Below are 20,735 nucleotides of genomic sequence, written 5' to 3'. Positions count from 1 at the left end.
TCTCAAAAATTTTCTTTCACTTGCAGGAAAGTGGTTTAACTGGTTAAGGTGAGAAAATATATAAAAAACTTACAAATACTTCAAATCAGCTTAGGACTTTGTGACACAGTCCAAGGGCTACATACAAATTCCATAGTATAGCAGCTATATGTTATCAATTTGAGAAACTTAAAACATTATGCTTATTGCTCGGATAGATTGATTCCTTGAAAAATTGATATTAACAGTGCTGATGTCTGGGGAAATAGAGTGAACTATCAGGTAAATTTTATGTTGTTTCTTTTTCTGTAATTTTTATTCTTAGATGTATCAAAAATTACAATTTTAAGGTAATTTTTTTCAAAAGAATCATTACAAGACATTGTTAAGGCAAGCAAAGGGTTAATAGATCTAATTTTATACAACAATGCAATTTAATTTAAGGAAAATGAGTTTTCTGTACATAATCAAGAAAAAGTTATATTACTTTAGAACAAGATGGGGAATTCAGTATTGCATTTCATGAATTATTTTTATAAAGTATCTATTATGTTTACCATTTATAAGATTGTATTGCTCATGAAATGTGGTTAATCATACCCTTATGTTCTAGGATAAACAAGACAAAATGTTACTCTATGTAGAAACGATGAAGCCACCTCCTTTAAAAATACCAGCCACATGCTTTTTAACTGTTTTCCAACTCGTAATGTGCCTAAGAGTGTTAGTGGATTATACAATCCCAACATACGTTTTTTATTCAGCTGTGGCTTGGAACCTTGGATAAACTTTGCAACTGAATCAAGCTATTTTTGGTAGAAACATGTGTCTTTTAGTGTGTTTTTGGTGTTTTTTTTTTTTTTTTTTTTTTTAGCTGAATAGTTTGTTTATGTGCATTCATGTATACAACAGCAGCCATGAAAGCTAATAATGATTATTAACTAAACTTTATATGTACATTTAAAATAAATGTATCAAGGAGAATAATTTTTTATTGGTAACTAAAAACAAAAATGATGTAAGATGTGAAAAAAAATTGTAGCTGCCGAAAATCAGGCTCTTAGCAATATTGGACAAATAGAAGCACGCTTTGTGTTCCTGACACGGATGACCACCAACACAGTTATGTGACTATCTTGAAATCTTCCAATCTATGAGGCATGCAGGAAACAATGACAAAATCGTTTTTCCAGGGTGTCTATTTGGCTTCACTTTGAGCTGTTGATAATGAAAGCAAAGAAGTTATAGAAAAACTAAGAAGTCAGACAATTCTCCAGTTTCAGAACAAATACATAAATGACATCTGCTAATTCTCAGAAACGGGATAAACCAGTCCTTATTAAAGTGTTAAGAGTTGACAAGTCAGTATCATAGAATCTGAACTATATTAGGAAAATGAACTGGGTTCTAATCTTGGATCAAATTCTTAAATCATGTATTAAGTCAAATATTTAAGCGAAAAAATACTTTCTTCACTTAAATACTTTTTATTTTCCCCAAAGGAATAATTACTCCTGATTTATGTTATGGAATAGTAGTATGGAATAGTAGGCTCTCAATGTAGCAATTTGAAAACTCTTGTAAGATTTTATTATGGTTATCTCTTTTCAAGAAAATTTTCTATTAAATTTTTGGATGACATACCTAGAGAAATTAATTCATGTAATTAATGAATCATAATCAAGTCTAATGCCCCATTATATGTAGGGCCCCATTTCTTCATGTTCTTCTAAAGGTACATTCTCTCCCACTAACACTGGGCAGGAGAATTTTTTTTTTTTTTTTTTTTAAAAGACAGACTCTCGCTCTGTTGCCCGTGCTGGAGTGCAATTGAGTGGTCTCGGCTCACTGTAACCTCTGCCTCACGGGTTCACGCAATTCTCCTGCCTCAGCCTCCTGAGTAGCTGGAATTACAGGCGCGCAGCATCACACGCGGCTAATTTTTGTATTTTTAGTAGAGACGAGGTTTCACCATATTGGTCAGGCTGGTCTTGAACTCCTGACCTCGTGATCGGCCCGCCTCAGCCTCACAAAGTGTTGGAATTACAGGCGTGAGCCACCGCGCCCGGCCGAGGATTTTTCATAGAGTTGCCTGAACAAGTAAGAATAACCTTAGCCGGCTGTTTGCACAGAAGTATGCTGCCTATATGTGTGAAGACAATCATATCTCATTGCATCCCTGTGAATGTTTTTAATATCAGTGTTATATAATTGCAGGCATTTGCTGTTCTAAGCACTTAAAACAGAATTTAAAGTATAAAAGCTATGATAAGGAGTGAAATACTATTTTATTGCCAGAATAAACCTTAAGAATATGCTAAATGAATTCTCTTTTTGGAAACAATCTGATATTACTGTGTTGCTCCACATGTATTGGCATATTGAATTTCTGGCTTGCTATTTTTTTTTTTTTTTAATGTTGATTTCAACATTCCTTTTGGTGTAAAGATGAGGGAAGCGATTATGTTCGACTCAAGCCAAGAGAAAAATAGGAGTATTCAATTTGTTATGATAAACAGATCATATGAGTAAGACAAGGTCAAGAATAAGTATGAGAGAAAATAACCATACTTTTGGGCTCAACAGTTCTCACTAAATTTTATAAAAGAAAAAACAGCCTTAACGGAACAATTTGCTATAATGGGAATAATAATAAAATAATCATTTACCGAATATACAGTTTCTCTGAACTGTAATTTCCTTTCCGTCCTTACTACAGTTTCCTCGGTTAGATTTGCATCTTTTCTCCCTCGATTGTTAGTCTCTCTCCCAGTGCAGCTAAAATATTCTAACTGAAACACGAATCAAACCACATAATCCCCCTACTAAAATCTCTTCAATCGTTCTCAAAGGTTAAATCCATTACTTGACTCCTACTTACTGGTAGTTTTTTATTTTTACTTTATTTATTTATTTATTTGAGACGGAGTCTCGCTTTATTTATTTATTTATTTATTTATTTATTTATTTATTTATTTGAGACGGAGTCTCCCTCTGTTGCCCAGGCTGCAGTGCAGTGGCGCTATTTCGGCTCACTGCAAGCTCCGCCTCCCGGGTTCACGCCATTCTCCCGCCTCAGCCTCCCGAGTAGCTGGGACTACAGGCGCCCACCATCAACGCCTGGCTAATTTTTTGTATTTTTAGTAGAGACGGGGTTTCACCTTGTTAGACAGGATGGTCTCAATCTCCCGACCTCGTGATCCGCCCGCCTTGGCCTCCCAGAGTGCTGGGATTACAGGTGTGAGCCACCGCGCCCAGCCACTTACTGATAGCCACTCCTTCTTTTATGACTTAGTAATACAAATTGTGTTCAGTAGAGTTCCACATACACCACATTCTGATATGCTTTGTTGACTTATCATTTCTTCTGACTAAGTGGTCTGCCTATGTAATTTTTGCCTGGCTTATTTTAATTTATCATCTATAAATTAGCTTCCTGGAACTGAGTTAACTTTATTATTCCCACTTGAGCTAAATACTCTTATGTTCCCTAACTACCCCTCTTCCTTGGATATCTCTATCTTAGCATTTGTCACTTTATTTTGACATTGTTTGTCTTTCTCTTCCGTTGGATTTTTAATTCCCTAAGACCATTTGTGTATTCTCAACAAGTTGCATGCATGACACATAATTTACTCACAGTAAATTTGTGTTAGGATGAATTAAGTTAAATCAGATAACTTGGTGCATTATTATCTAAATAATGCTCACACAAATATTTCAGATAATCTTGACTAATATTATTATTTACATTTTATGTATGAGAAAATCGAGGCATAAACAGTTCTGGTGATTGATCCAAAACCACACATTGAGTGAGAAGAGACACTGAAACCAAACCCCAGGCCTTCTGGTATCAGATTTCTTTCTTTCACTGCTTTTCTAGAACATAGACAACGAGAAATCAAAGTTCTGATTTCGACTTTTACATTAAATCACTATGTGACATTAGGCATGTCGTGTAAGCTCTTTTGGTTTCAGTTCCCTCTTTGTAAAATATGAGCACTAAACTAGACTCTAGAGTCCTGCCATTTTGTTTTATGGTCTACTGAAACCAAAATAAGCAGTTTGTTGTTTCACAGTAGTACATTACTCTGATTTTACAGTTCTACTTGAACTTTTCCATAATATAAACATTTTATGGCCTTAAATTTTGCTCAATTTCAATTAGTTCTTCTGTGCTAGTTGTTGGGGATTGAGGGAGTCCACTCAATAGCTCTATTCTTGCTTTCCTCGGATTTGTACCAAACCAGATACCAGAGTTAGCCAATGGAGGGGAAAAAAAAAAAATTGTTATTGTTGAAACAGGCCAAATTTGAAGATACAGGTTAGTGTGATTGTGAAAACAAACTTTCTAAGCCCCTTTTCTCAGTCTTGACCTTGAATAATTTAAGAGCATAGACTCCCATAGCTCTGAATGAATGAGTAAAAAGAAAAATACCAACACTATGTCTTTCAAGATAAGACACGCTATTGGTAAACCTCCTTCAATCCATAAACATGGCTAATGGCAATCAGAAGCATTTAGAGAATAATTTTCTCTGTGGGAATAAAAAGGCTAGGATACAGCATTTATTTTAATATGCATACAGATAAGAATAGCCTCATATCAAGCAACTGGTGGGAGCATAGTATTAATAAAGGACAAAATTATAAATTTAATAAATTTATGGACCAGTCAGTTTTTCATAGAATATATCACAGTTTCAACAATGCAGCTTAATCACTAATACCAGTCTGTAATCCCAAAAGACAGCAGGTAAGAGGCTGAATTTAGCTGAGTCAAATTCAACACACCTATTAGAAAAACAAATAAATAAGAACTGTACAAACAACAAACTCAAAAAGCCAGTGATTATATATGACTATATATAAATGCAGTTATGCTTAATGAAATTGCTATGTAAGCTCTCATCAAATAATAATGAAATGTGGACAAAATATTTCTGAATACTCAAAAGCACTGGAGAAAGACTAAAAAGAAACAATATCCACTCAGCAATAAAAGGATATTAAAAACCTGATACACACAACATTAGGCAGAGTGAACGGCCTTTCACAAAATAACACATACTGTATGATTCTCTTTATGTGGCGTTTGAGAACTGGAAAAACTAATCTGTGGTAGAAAATATTAGAAGACTAGTTGTCTTTAGGGGAGTGTAAGTAAGTTTAGCTCTACTAGGAGGAGGCATAATGGGACTACCTTGGGTGAGGGTAATATGCTGTATCTTGATAGGAATTATAGTTTTGTATATACTTGCCAAAACATAGAAAATGATGCTTTTACAGTGTATGCATTTAATTTATGTGAACTATACCTAAAATAAATAAGAAACAAATATTTAACTTTGGTTGAAAATACGCATTCTGAAGTATAAGCTGAAGTAAACTGACATCTGCAAATTTGAAGTACACCACAAATGATGGAATAAAAGAATAATTGGTAGATGATAGATATGTAATAAATCAAGCATATATAATACTTATTATAAAACCTATGTAACATATATAAAGGTATTCAGTATACAATTATTTCAGTTTTTCTGTAGGTTTAAAAATTTTTATAATAAAACTATAGATACCTGAAAAACATGTATATAGAATCTAGATTACACATATATGTAAAATGTTATAAGTAAATGTAAAACACATCAAGCAGAACTTAAAAAGTTAACTCACCTTTGCTTCATTGGGTCTTGTGCTAAATATTAATTCAGTTTTCATTCTCCTAAAGAAGATTATGGCTCAAGTGTTTGAGGGAGTACTCATGCCTTGTAGATATATGATTGCCTTTGGCATCCATTGGGTGGTATTGTCAACACCCTAAATCCAGGAGAAATTCCAAATTAATACCCTTGTCTCACAGAAATGGATGAATAATCTAAAACGTTTCAATTAGAATCAACATCAGTATTTTTCAAAAAAAGCTGTAGGAGAGATGCTCTCACTCACTTAGATACGTATCAGAAAGCATGCAGCTGTTTTTGTACCCATACCATGATGTTTTGGTTACTGTAGCCTTACAGTATAGTTTGAAGTCCAGCAACGTGATGCTTCCAGCTTTGTTCTTTTTGCTTAAGACTGCTTTGGTAATTCAGCCTCTTTTTTAGATCCTTACAAATTTTAGAATAGTTTTGTTCTAATTCTGTGAAAAATAGCATTGGTCGTTTGATAGAAATAGCATTGAATCTGTAAATTGCTTTGGGCGGAATGGTCATTTTAACAATATTGATTTTTCCTATTCATGAGCATGGAACACTTCTCCATGTGTTTGTGTCCTCTCTGATTTATTTCAGTAGTGTTTTGTAATTCTCATTGTAGAGATATTTCAACTCCTTGACAAGCTATATTCCTCGGTATTTTATCCTTTTTGTGGCTATTGTAAATGGGATTGTATTCTTGATTTGATTCGAGCTTGGACCCAATTGGTGTGTAGAAATGCTATTAGTTTTTATATATATATATACTGATTATGTATCCTGAAAAATTACCAAAACCATTTATCAGTTCTAGAAACCTTCAAAAACAGACACAAAGACCAATGGAACAGGAAAGAAAACCCAGAAATAACATCACACACATACAGTAGTCTGATCTTTGACAAACTCAATAATAACAAACAATGTGGAAAGGAGTCTGTATCCAATAAATGGTGCTGGAATAACTGCCTACCCACATGCAGAAGATTGAAACTAGACCACTTTAATTATATACAAAAATTAACTCAAGATGGATTAAAGACTCAAACATAAGGCCTAAAACAATAAAAATCCTAGAAGAAAATTGAGGAAATACTATTCTGGACATCAGCCTTGGCAAATAGTTTAAGACTATGTCCCCAAAAGCAATTGCAACAAAAATAAACATTGACAGTGGCACCTAATTTAACTAAATAGCTGCTGCACAGCAAAATAAAATATTAACAGAGTAAGTAGATAACCTACAGAATGGGAGAAAATATTTGCAAACTATACATCCAAGAAAGCTATAATATCCAGAATGTATAAAGACCTTAAAGCAGTCAGAAAAAAAATCTATTAAGAAATGGGCAAAGGACATGAATGGATGCTTCTCAAAAGAAGATATACATGCAGCTGACTATACAAAAAAAATGCTCATCATCACTAATCATTAGAGAAATGCAAATTAAACCACAATGAGATACTGTCTCACATCAGTCAGAATGGTTATTACTAAAAAGTCAAAAAACATCAGATGCTAGCAAAGTTGTAGAGAAAAGGGAACACTTACACTCTGCTGGTGGGAATGTAAATTAGCTCAGCTGCTGCAGAAAGCAGTCTAGAGACATCTCAGAACCTAAAACAGAACTACCATCCAACCCAGCAATCCCACTAATAGGTATATACACAAAGGAAAATAAATTGTTCTGCCAAAAAGACACAGGCACTCATATGTTCATCACAACACTATCAACAATGGCAAAGACCTGGAATCAACCAAGATGCCCATTAAGGTACACTGGATAAAGAAAATGTGGTATATATACACTGTGGAATACTACCCAGCAATAAAAAAAGAACAACATCATGTCCTTTGCAGCAACATGGATGTACCTAGAGGCCACTATCCTAAGTGAACTAACACAGGAAGAGAAAACCAAATATCACATGTTCTCACTTGCAAGTAGGAGCTATATATTGAATGCACATGGACAAGAAGAAGGGAACAACATACACTGAGGACTGCTTGAGAGAAGAGGCTGGAGAAGCGAGCATGGTTTGAATGGCTACCTATTGGGTACTGTGTTCACTAACTTGGTAATGGGGTCATTTGTACACCAAACCTCACTGTCACACAATTTACCTCTGTGACAAACCGGCACATGTACTTTCTGAACCTATTTAAAAAAAAAAAAAAAAAAAAAAAAGCAGGTAATTATTCTTCTCCTGCATGAAGCCAACCTGAAAATAAAATTGTCTCATGCAGTGGGGCAGAGCCAAGAGAGCCACAGGGAACTCACGGGGACCTGGATTTGCAGTTCTGAAAATATAGTGTTCTCTGGATCAAAACAACATTGTTTCTGATCATTCTACTTACATGAATTTTCTCATTGTTTCTTGATATTTTGACTTGAAGTTTTAAGTAATCTGCCACCAAAGGCATACTATTATACAAGCAAATGCCTTGTATATATTAAAACATATACTGTCATCTAAAAAGTAACATCTTTCTATTGTATATTCTCTTCTTTTGCTATGTTTTCCATTCTCCTCCATGTCTACTTCTGGGTTTTATAAGGCATGCTATGCTGGATAGAGCTGGTAGTCAAGCATGGCATTTTTATTCCTATGTGCATCATTATTCCCTCTTCCAAGTTTCACTTCTGCGTCTCACTTAGTTACCACCTACTACTTCTTTGGATATTCTGGAGTACTAACAGTGCCAAATATGCTCAAAGATCTAGGATAATTTAGGGGAAAATGTATTTCTCCTCTGCTATGTACTAGAGTAGAGCTGTTTGTGTTCCCAGGCCTCACAAATATTTTACTAAAACTGATTATAGTTTTGACTTTTGGAAATCTGTCTACTTAGGACTCAGGCATGAGTTCTTGAGTCTTGAATTCATAAAAAAAAATACAAATAAACAGACATTCAGTTGCATGTAAAATCCCTTTTCTCAATTTTCGAATGTTGGTTTTCTTAGGAGCTTATTATAATTAACTGTATTCTCTTTAGATGAGTTATTTTGGAAGCAAAATCTTCAATCAATTGTGCAAATGACATTCTGGTGGTAGCAGTTAGTGGAATATACCCTGATATGGCTAAAGCACAGCTTTAACCCAGATCCACACCATATAAGGATTTCATCATTTTTAAAGATAAGGTATTACATTATACTTAGTGGTTAATATCCCTGTACTTTAGAGTCAGAGTTTTGATCTGAACCTAAGGTCTGCTTCTATTTCTAGCTGTGTGATCTTGGGTAACTTTCTTCAATTTTTTAAGCTTTAGCTTTCTTAACTTTATAATCTGCATTGTCCAATACAGTAACCACTAGCCACATTTTGCTATTGAAATGTGTGTGGTGCAAATTGAAATGTATTGTAAGTATAAAATAAATAATTTTGAGAGATTTCTTATAAAATTAATGTAAAATATAGTGAAGACTCAATAAACATTATCTATTTTATTTCCTTCATATAAAATACACATTAATAGTAATCATGAACTATTAACAGTATATATGAAAAATAGTTTGCATAAATTTCTAATTTGTTCAGAAAAATAAATCTCATATTTTTTAATATATGTAATTCCATGTTGTATAAAATAAAGCTAAAAATATAGCTTAAATTAGTGACTTACAAATATTTTATAAATGTCTATGCGATAAATACTGTCTTCATTTGAAAAATAAATTAATAGTTTATTTTAAGAAAAATAAATATACTAAACATGACAAGATAATCTACTTTATTTGGACAGTTTATTAGAGAAAGCATGACTCTCAATTCACATTCTTCTAAGTTTCCACTAGAGTCATTCACCGACAGTTGAGTAATTTGTTTAAGCTACATCTACTATTAGCATAGGCTATAAACCAAAGCGTAGGAGGAGGACGGTGTTTAATATTTTTATTCAGGAAATATCTTGACACATCCCAATGAGTAAAGTGTTTTCATAAGGCCAGAAGGGAGTCCTGACAAGTGGGAGTTGAACCACTCTCCATTGTTGCCACACAGCCAAACAGGTAACACAGATGGGATGTAGACTGACGAGGGAAAAGACAGCTGTTGCGGAAGAGAGACTGCTTGAGTTTACAAGTAAAATAGAGGGTCAGTGTGAATGCATAGTCACTCCAATGTGACTATTCAATCACACTGACCCTCTATAGTCACATTGGAAGTAGTGAATCGTCCACTATCTCCTACTTGAACTCAATTGTTAGACTGTACAGAATGTGTCTTAAGCAATATGTTAAAAAAAAAAAATGACAGTACTGATTTGAGGAATTTATTATAACCGTTGTGTAAACGTAAGAATGGAACATGTGAAAGGAGTAAGGGACCCAAAGAAATTAACCAACAAAGTCCCTAAAGTAGAATGCAAACAAGGGGGAATACATTGTTAAGCGATGTCACCAGTTCCTTGACAAAGAGGAACTGCAAGGTGATAGTACAACTGCTCTATACATTTGTATTTGTTGCATTTACTTCTGCTTATTTGGTGTATAGTAAATTGCATATAGTTTTCATCCTATAATGAGAATGACAACGCTTTTTTGTATATCTAACTTGTACAGTTAAATACTACTTTCAGATATGGTTATAACCATCTAAATATGGTGAATACTACTCAAGTATTATATAGAAAATTTTGGAGTGTAAATAGGCGAAAGGTAAGTATTGATGATTTATATACTGAGTCCTTACTTACTGGTCTATTGAGTCTAATTTCTGACTGAATAGGCCGTATATTACATTATTTCCCTTTTTGTTTTCTTCTGAGTATGACTTTTTTCCCTTTGGTTTCTAACTCTTCCTCCTTAAAATTATGTGCCACCTCCATATAGTTACAATCAAATAAATAGTATTTGATAATATATTAATCAGAAACAGTGGAGTTTATAGAAGCTCCCATTTTTCTCAGTTTGGGTTCTTAGGGGGAATTTTCTGAGATGGAGTTCAGCGTAAAGGAGATTTATTAAGTCATATACTTAAGATCACGACCTGTAGACTGCAGGGGGAGGAGGTGGAGTGCGTGGGGAAAGTTGAGCTACAATGCTGGCCTAACAACAGCCTTGGCCAACCCTGGGGGAGCACTGAAACTACAAAGACATTTCAGCTCTGTCCTGAGTTGGAGAGGTAACCAGGCCTTTAGGTCCTGTCTTAAATGGTCATGAGTTTTGGTCACCTCTGGAATGAGCATAGACTCAGGTAAAGCTGCTTTGTTTCACTACTGTACACTACAATATTAGTCATTTAATTTTAACATTTAATATTGATATTAAACATTTAATATTTAACATTTAATATGAACCAGCTACAGAGTATTTTAGTCAAGTATATATATGAATATAATTTTAGAATTTTGACCTACAGAAATAAGTCAATAGGACACTCTGCCATTGTAGTCTTATTATGTAGAAAGTTAACTGTTCAGAATAGCTACAACACAATTGCACATTATGAGAGACTGACAGATCTATTAATAGTTGAAATGCTTTCTACCTTAAGTGGGATCATACAGGTTTACTCCGTCCTTGAGATTTAGATTAAATTATTTTATGGCAGGAGATAACACGTTTAATTAACAATTTGGTGGCAAGTCCTTCCTCTCATTGTTAGATTTACATTTCCCACTCGAGTCTTTGCATGGCTTCAGTTTTCTTCACATTGAGCCTAGCGTGGACTCCCAGCCCTTTTCTTAGATTTTCACCTAAACACTCATCATTCGTATATTTGTAGGTGTGGCAGATTTGGGGAGACAAAACACTTTGCATCACGGACATAAAATAAATTATTAATAAATAATCAATTGCTCTAAAAAAATGCCTTTTTCAGCCATCATGTTCAACCTTTGTTGAACATCATGTTCATTCTTTTCTCTCTCTTTTTTTTCTCTCTTTCCTTCTCTCAGTCTCCCTTCTAAGACTCAGTTCTCAGGTATCTGCATATATATATTATATATAATATATATATATTCATTTTGCTATATAGATGAATTTAACTTTTTACTCTTTTATTTGAAGTTTTTTTTAAAGATGATGCACCATTGTTTTTACAGTTCACTTCCACTAGTTTCTAAACTACAAATAGGCACTGGAATTTGAATCTTTACTTTTCTCCATCCCTAACAGTCTTTGAGAGCAAGGGAGTAGTGACATAAGGAACTTTTCTTCTAGTAGTCTTTACTTCATACTTCTTTGGAGGCAGAAGTGGCCACAGTCAGGGTTTCTAGAGTATCCCTGTGATATCAAACCAAGACAAAACTTTAGCTCCACCTTTACATCTTCTCTCACTGTCCCAACTTTCCTGATGGCGCTCATGTTGAGAGACGAGAAAGGCTGTGAGGTAAATTAAAGTGAATGAAATAGGTAAAGACAAAAAATTGTTTCCAAGTGGCTTAATAAATAATGTATAGGAGGTTGTCTTGCTTTAAATTGAGGAAGTTTAATACAGGCAAAATTAAAAAGCAGTAAGTGGAAACACATAATTTTTTTCAATTTAAACATAGAAACTAGAATTTCAAAGATAGAATAATATGACGTGTTTTAGGGAAGATTATTCTGACATTTGCATGCATAGTAGACTAGAGTGAGAAAAGAATACACATTTGAACTACAGTCCTATGAAGGAAAGGAAAGCAATAACTATATAGCCGCTTATTGATCATCACAATTTTTTAATGAAGAAAAGATTGCAAATTAGAAATATAGAGAGAGTTTATAAAAGCACTCAAGGTATGTAGCTTTTAGAGTTTTCAATAAAGTGAATTTTAGGTTTGGTCTTTGAACCAAACATCCCCAAGTCTAGATATGGAAAATCACCATTCCTAAGTCTAGATATAAGGAAAATAAAGATCAAGTCACAGTACTTGATTTTCGTCATAAGATTATTTTAACTCAAGTGTCTCATACATTATAATTTTTGAAGGCATATTCTGTCAAGATTTTTCGGGACAACGTTAGTCAAACAGAATGTGGCTAAAACTGATTTGTGAAACCAACTGTTAGTAAGTATTAAGTATTACTAAATATTAGTAGTAAGTGTTACAGACAAATTTGTTTTTAATCCATGTACCCTATGCTGCTATAAAAGTGTTTAATATTTTCTAACAGCTATAGTTCCTATTCAAAACGTCTCTTGAGAAACTACTTAGAAGAAGGCTTTCCAGCACTTTGGGAGGCCGAGACGGGCGGATCACGAGGTCAGGAGATCGAGACCATCCTGGCTAACACGGTGAAACCCCGTCTCTACTTAAAAAAAAAAAAAAAAAAAAAAAAAAAATACAAAAAACTAGCCAGGCGAGGTGGCGGGCGCCTGTAGTCCCAGCTACTCGGGAGGCTGAGGCAGGAGAATGGCGTAAACCCGGGAGGCGGAGCTTGCAGTGAGCCGACATCCGGCCACTGCACTCCAGCCTGGGTGACAGAGCGAGACTCCGTCTCAAAGAGAAAAAAAAAAGAAGGCTTTCTGAATAGCTTATCATTGCAATGATAAGCTCATATTTACATTTTTTCCACATACTAGTATTAGTTAGTGACTTTTTAAAACTATGTCAGGAGTTGTACATAAATGGTTAATGATTTTAAAATCATGACTAACAAACTGATGACAAGGCTTATTTCTTGTTTATAATGTTCATTAGCACTACTGAGGATTAATGCAGTATTTTCACAATAATAGAAAAATAAATAATTGATCAAATATATTCTAATTATCATGGTAATTTTTGGAAACGACAACTTGTTTTTCCCGAGTTTTGCTAATGTTTGGCATTTCAGCATGTGTTCAAAATACACCAGCTACTTCATTTTCAAGGAATCTCTGAAAGCCCATTAGTACTTTTGAGTTTCCACAACACATCTATTGAAATTACAAAATTCTAAATGGAGAATTCTTAAATTATCTTAATTCAAGATTCTGTAACAAAAAATTTCTATGAAGCCACAATAATGAAACCCTCTGCTTTTGGAAATGGTGAATCATTTAAGACCACCCTTCCCACTGAGAACAATCAGAAAACTGGTTAGATAAGTAAATAAATAAATACGTGTGTGATAATTGTGTGTGTGTTTGTGTGTGTGAGAGAGTATCGGACAGTAACCAAAGCAGTAAGTATACACAGAGCCTAGTTGTTAGAGAAGAAGGGATGAGAGTGAACTTAATATTTGGTGCAACTGTCCCCCTTCAGGCATTTGCCAATTGGAAGGAGATGACTGAGATACTGACAAAACGAGTACATCTTACATCAAATTCATGGGCTTATATAAATAAACATTATAATCCAGATCATGCCAAGGAAAAAAAAAACACCCAAGGGTTTCAGTAAGGATCATGAAGGGACACACACATTCACAGAAGCTAAAACCCATCTCCAAGTCCAATATTTGAGTGGATTAAGATGCTCAACTCTTACTGACATATATGCTGGAAGCAAATATAAACATACTTGGGAGAAAAATATCATAATCTAGAGGACCAGGTAATCACTACCTTTTATTAAATCTACCATGTTTGCCCCTGCATTAATTACCATGCAAAACACAAGATTTGATCAAAATCAAGTTAAAAATATATGCAAGAAACAGACCATAAGAGGCCTGGATATTGAAATTACCTTACATGATTTTTCAAATAACTATGAATAAACATAAAGAAATTCAATGACAAAATACACGATTTTGCTAAAGAAATGGAAGCTACAAAAATATATTGAAGAGAATAAGAATATATATAAATTATTAATTTTATAATAGAACATAATGGGTAGTTTAAGAACAGAAACATAATATTGAAGAGAACGTCTCTGAAGAAAAGATTGGTGAAAATTTTACAGCCTGAAGTGTAGAAAGAGAAAGAGTTATAGACAGCACACACAGACAAGATTCTAAGAAACACACATGGTCCAACACATATAGTCCTAGAAGAAGAATAAAAACTCAGCAATATTTGGAGATATAATGGTTATGAAGTTTCTCAAACTGACAAAAGTGGGCAAGCTGTAAATTCAATGAGCACTACCAACACTAAACAAGAAAGCAGCAACAAAAACAACCAGTCAACCAAAAAACCTCATACACGTGATAGTAAAACTGACAAAGAAAAGTAAAACAAAACAAAACAAAAATTAAAAGCAGGAAGAAGAAAATATATAATATTTAGAACATAACAAAATTATTCTATCAACTTCTCAACCAAATAAGTGGTATTAAAAAGAAAGTGAAAAATTCATTCATAGATAAAAAGACTAATCTTAATATAATAATAATGGAAATTATTAGAATCCCTAAATTTCAAGTAAAATAATCTTGAATTCCCGGAAAAATATTTTACTTTGCTTTACCCAAAGATTTTATACTTTTGAAGGATTACCTAAGATGCGTAATATCAGAAAAAAATATATAAGCAGATTTCTTTCCATTTGACCAGTTTAAGAAATCATACACTCTGAAGAGCCAAAATGCATTCAAAAGACAATTTAGAAAGAAAATTCAGGCATCTATTCTATCTTAGATTTAAAGTGAACTGTGAATGACAAAACTAGACATTCTTTCTGTACCATTACTGAAAAATAAAAAAACTGAGCTAATGCATACTCAAAAATATAGATGCCAATTTATGTTAACACTGTCTGATGAGTTTAAAAGTTGATTTACTGTGTGTTTATCTTAAATGTAAAAAAAAATGAAACCATAATAATTTTATTTGTAAAGTTACCTTAACTAAAACACTTCACAGTTTACACATGCATGATCATTATTTCGTAAAAACTTGTAATTACGAAATAAACCTTGAACCTGTACAATCTGCATCTTTCAAAAATAAAATTTAAGCCTATTTTTATTCTAATGAAGAATCATTGACAATAATCACAAGATGGCCTGATGGAATTTATTGTATGTATTCTATATATTTTCTTTCTTCAGTCTTAACATGTGCTCACTTTCCTTTTCAGTTTCTCTCTCTTTAAAAAGGATTGAATTTAAAAAAAAAGAGGAAATACTTTAAAATTACTCTAGACTAGTTAATATCATACTTAATCTATAGAATTATACAGAAATGATACAACTGTGCAGTTTCTACATGACTGATCTAGTTTTTTCTTTTTCTTTTTTTTCAAAAATGATATAAATAGTGTTTTCTGATTAGCCTAAGAGTTTAAGTTTTCTCAATTGAAAAGCTGGTTATCTTATTTTTCCTTTTCTGGTCTTCAGAAATTAGAATATTTCACTTAATTTTTCTCATACTATGCATGTATATGACTGAGGGTCATGGTAGTTGGAGTCCCAAGGCTCATAAGGATGTTTTAGGCATGTATAAACAGAAGCACAACACATCGTTGATTGCCAGTGGTACACTCCTGTGTGTGCTCTTGAGTCAGAATAATCTGAATAATCTGTTTCAAATTTCTATCATTTACAAACTGTGTTTTCTTCATTTACATCTAAAGTCTTAGTTTTCTCCTTTATAAAATAATACCTATGTCATGTTGTTTTGTAATGATTAAATGTAATAATTTATAAAATAATCTACTTAATATAGTTCCTGGAATATAATGCACACTAAATTTATACAAGTTGATTTTGTTATTGCATTTTTCTTATTATCAAATATAGTGAAAATCATAGACTCAGTGCTTTCTACATTTTAAATGGTTGAATTACAAGTCATTTATCTAATTGGAAAACAAATAAGACTCAGTTAAAAAAAAAAAAAAGAGGAATGGGTTGAGTTCGACCAATTTATTAGCATTTGATCTTTTGCAAATTACTTAATTTCTCCAATAATTGTAAACTAGAAATAATAATAATAATTTGGCTCATAGCATAGGATACTAAAGGACACCTAACAGAGACTCCATTACTGGTAACTTTCTCTCTCTTTTAAAAGTTTATTCAATTCAATACCTGACAAAGAGAATTTCTTTCTTTTTTTTTTTTTTTTTCACTTATGGACCTTGATGTGATAAAAAATTGTGAGGCAAAACTTGGTCTCGTGTACGTCAACCGCCAAATGTCATTTTGGAAAACAAATAATTGGGAAGGACAGACAGGCAGCGTATGAGTATTTTATAAATTCTAATATAAATACGGTTTCCCCAAAAAACAAAATATGAAGACTTTATAGAAATAATAGCTACATTGCACACATGTTTTTGAAATTTTCCTTAAATTCACAATGAGACTGAAACTGAGGTATGAGTCTCAGTTTCTCAAACCCTATTTTGTTCACACAATTTTTATGCTTAATGCATTGGACAAATAAAATATGCATCAGTGATTCTGATTCATAACATTCACATTCACGGCCTTAATTGGTTGGATTTTACTCAAAAGTTAAATTTGCTTGATAAGGATTTTAGCTTAGGGAAGTTTTTTACAATTCACATTGCTCCATCAAATAATTTCTCTTTAGGTTTTTGGATGGGTTTGGAGAGACAAGGAAAAAAATATCACCAATCATGTATTCCCCCCATGGCAACAGGGAATTTATTTGGGAATTTAGAGAACAAAACAATGATTATCTTAAACAAATGAAGACTTAATACAGTGTTTAAAGATGTGTTGGTTCACATTCTGATTGGAAAATGAAATTTGCAGTTACTAAAATTATATTTCCATTTAGACACTATAAAATAAGACATATCCAAGTGCACCCAAGGAATCTTTCTTTTGATTATTTCTTATTATTTCTTTTGCAAATCCATTAAGCGCATACAACCTTTTCAAATAATGTGACCTATAATTTATATTGTCTATGCTTTAATTATTAAATAAATGGGCAGATTAAAAAATTAATTACTCCAGCTAAACTTTATTTGACAAGTATGTTTCCTTTATACTGTATTACTTTTAGTCTAATTTATATATATATGTTTTTATACACATATATAATACAATTAATTATAAACACTTGACTATTCTATATTTTTCAAAAAAATTGATTTTGTACTGCATATTTGTGTGATTGAAGACTGTAGTTTCAAAATGTGTACCTAAAATTAAAATGATGTTTAGACAAAATAATACTTTGAAAAATTTCTTAAACAATTCTTAAAGTATGTAGATTATACATGTCACTTGCCAATAACATTACATTATGCTGAGGTGGACTTGGCACAGATGTAGACCTGGATCATGCTCATTAAAGTTACATGGTCATTGAGTCATTGAGTCATTGAGTATAATGGCAGCGAGAGTCTTTCTCTCTCATTCTGTTGCACCCTTGCTCGCACTTGCTCTTTATCTCTGCTGATACCATATAACTAAATGTGTGATTGTTATATTTCCACAGTAATAGATACAGTACCATGTGTTTGTATGTGTATGCTATTCTAGTCAGTACTGAAAGGTTACAAATTAGAGTTTAAACCAAATTTCAGAAAGCAAGGTATAATCCAAATGTAGATTTAAACATATATACACATGTAGGTACACACACACACACACATATATGTATATATACACACATATGTGTATATGTGTGTATGAATATATACACATAAAGCTTTCTTCTCTTCCCAAGAGTCCTAGCCCTGATTTTGACACTTTTAATGTGCTGCATGCAGAAAGCTGAAAGTATATGAATAGTGATAAAATTTCTGTCTTTAACTTTATAAAACATTAGGTGGTTTATAATTAGGTTTTTAACCTTTGGAAAAATTTAACCTTTTTTAAAGGGCTGAATTAGTGCACTATAAGATTGAAGAAAAAAACATAAACATATTAACTCTTGAAATCTAATATATGACTTGACCAAATGGTGATAATATCCATTCTAAGAACTAAGCAAATTTGGCCTTTGTGAAACCCCTAGGTTCATATTATTCATGAAGTACCCTGTATAACTTTTAAGGATTACTAGTCATGGAATCTATTGTCTATTCCCATTGAATATGATATTCTAGCATAAATTAGATTTTTCAGATTTCATACTAGGTGGGGTTGGGTAGATGTTTAACAATGGTAAAATATTCAAATTTCAGGTCTTTATGAAGCCCATGATAAACTATTACTGGTAAACGTACTATTTTACTAATTTTTTAAAGCAAAAATACCCTATACTTGCCTATACTCTGGCATTAGAAGTTTTAAGAATGTTTGAAATGTAGAACTTTCTTACATAAATAATTTTTTTTCAACCAAAAATATTTACTTAACATGTGGAATGTGTATCTTCACACTTGCTACCAACTTGCTTATCTAAATTATTTTACTCAACTGAGTCTTGGGAGCTTGTAACTTCTTGCTAAATGTGCGACTTTCTAAAATAATTTATTTTGTTGCCAAGAATCTGCTCTGTAAACTTCAGGTGATGTTTCCCTCCAAACTCTAAGTAAAATGTTTCCTTGGCTGTATGCTTGGTTCATTGGATCTTTTAAAACTGATCACTCACACTATGTAAATTTGAACAAAAAGGAAAGCAGATGATACTATTTCTTTTTACTATGTTACACCCCTGTAGACTTTCCTCAGCATGCCTTTTTCTTATATTTCCAAGGTATCTGTTTGGCTGGTAAGTCACTTCTGGTCTTTCTGAAGTCTTGCGTGCGCTCTCTCTCTCTCTGTCTCTCTCTCTATTTCCAAGGTATCTGTTCGGCTGATAAGTCACTCCCGGTCTTTCTGAAGTCTTGCTCGCTCTCTCTCTCTCTCGGTCCCTCTTATTTCTAGTTATTTCTTGAGTAAACCTTTCCTCTTATCCAATACTTAAATTTACAATGATAGTCATGTTACCTAAAGTGATGAATTACTTGCAGATTGTTAGGAAATGTGTAACCCCAATTTTGTAATTATAATTGATGCTACACTCTTGTTTCGTGTTGTAGCTTATATATACTAAAATTAGCTAATCTAGAGGGAATCTGAGAGTCCTACTTACTGAGAAATAACTGAGTTCTATTACCAGAAGAATAATTGAGTATGTACATGTAGAGTAAATCAGTTATGTACATGGTATTGGGGAAAGAGAACTGTAACACATTTGTTCCTGCTAATAGACGTGATTCAACCCTTGCTGAAAATTCTCCTTACTCAGAATTCTGGCATTCTATTTATATAAACGGCTGTTCCACCTCAAATTTCTGGTGAGATACATTCATCTTACAATATACAGTAAAATGTAAAGGAAAATGCTGTATTACTAGCTTTCAAAATGTGCAGTATATAAAACAGATGCCTGAAGCACACCAATACATCCATTGTGAATACCAGGCTGTCACCACACCTCTGGCACATCTCCTGCAAACCCTGCTTCATCTGTCATTATTAATACACTTCATTTCAAAAAGATGTAAGACAGAGCAGACCATGCTCCTGAATATATTTGCCTGCTTAAAGGCCTCAAATATGCTCCCATTATTATTTTAAGTAATTAACTCACGGTATTGGGCAGGTTCTGGCCCAAAGATAAATTTTAATGTTTTCTTTAATGTTTTAGTATCTCTGGTATGCAGAAGATAAAAAAATAAAGTCCACATTCTAGATAAACCTTGAACAACTCCCTGAAATAAACTTACTCCTGTTGAAGAGAGCTGTCATTTCCCTCTCATCTCTTGGGCAGCAAGATTTGGGAGGTCTCCTTTCAAATTAATTCTAGAGGGTTATGTTTGTTGCTCATATGGGCTACATTTACTGACTTAGGAGCATGTGATCTACCAGTATCTGCGTCCCTTAAGTGCTGACAGATCTGTAATTCCAAGTGGGTTTTAAAATTCAGAATATTCTATTTTGCTTAATAAGATTATTGCCATGAAAGGAACTGGTCACCCAAATATTCAAAGAGAGTACAAGGCAGACACAGCCTATGAAACTGCAGTTTTGTTTATGTGGGATTATTTAATCTCAACCTGGGACCTTAAAAATAACTTACACTAGTTCACTGGAGTAGTTCTGAATTGTGAGTTACAAATACATAAGTTTTCATAGAGACACTTTTTGCAAAATGTTTATTATTTGAAAAATTATACTTATTTTATGTATTGACTGTATAAATGATTGCACTTCCTATGCAACTTATGAGAACAACATGGTCCAGATACTAGAACTTGATAACAATATTACAAGAAAATAT

This window comes from Chlorocebus sabaeus, chromosome 21, assembly GCF_047675955.1.
Source record: "Chlorocebus sabaeus isolate Y175 chromosome 21, mChlSab1.0.hap1, whole genome shotgun sequence".
NCBI lineage: Eukaryota > Metazoa > Chordata > Mammalia > Primates > Cercopithecidae > Chlorocebus > Chlorocebus sabaeus.
Note: the sequence above shows the minus strand (reverse complement) of the source record.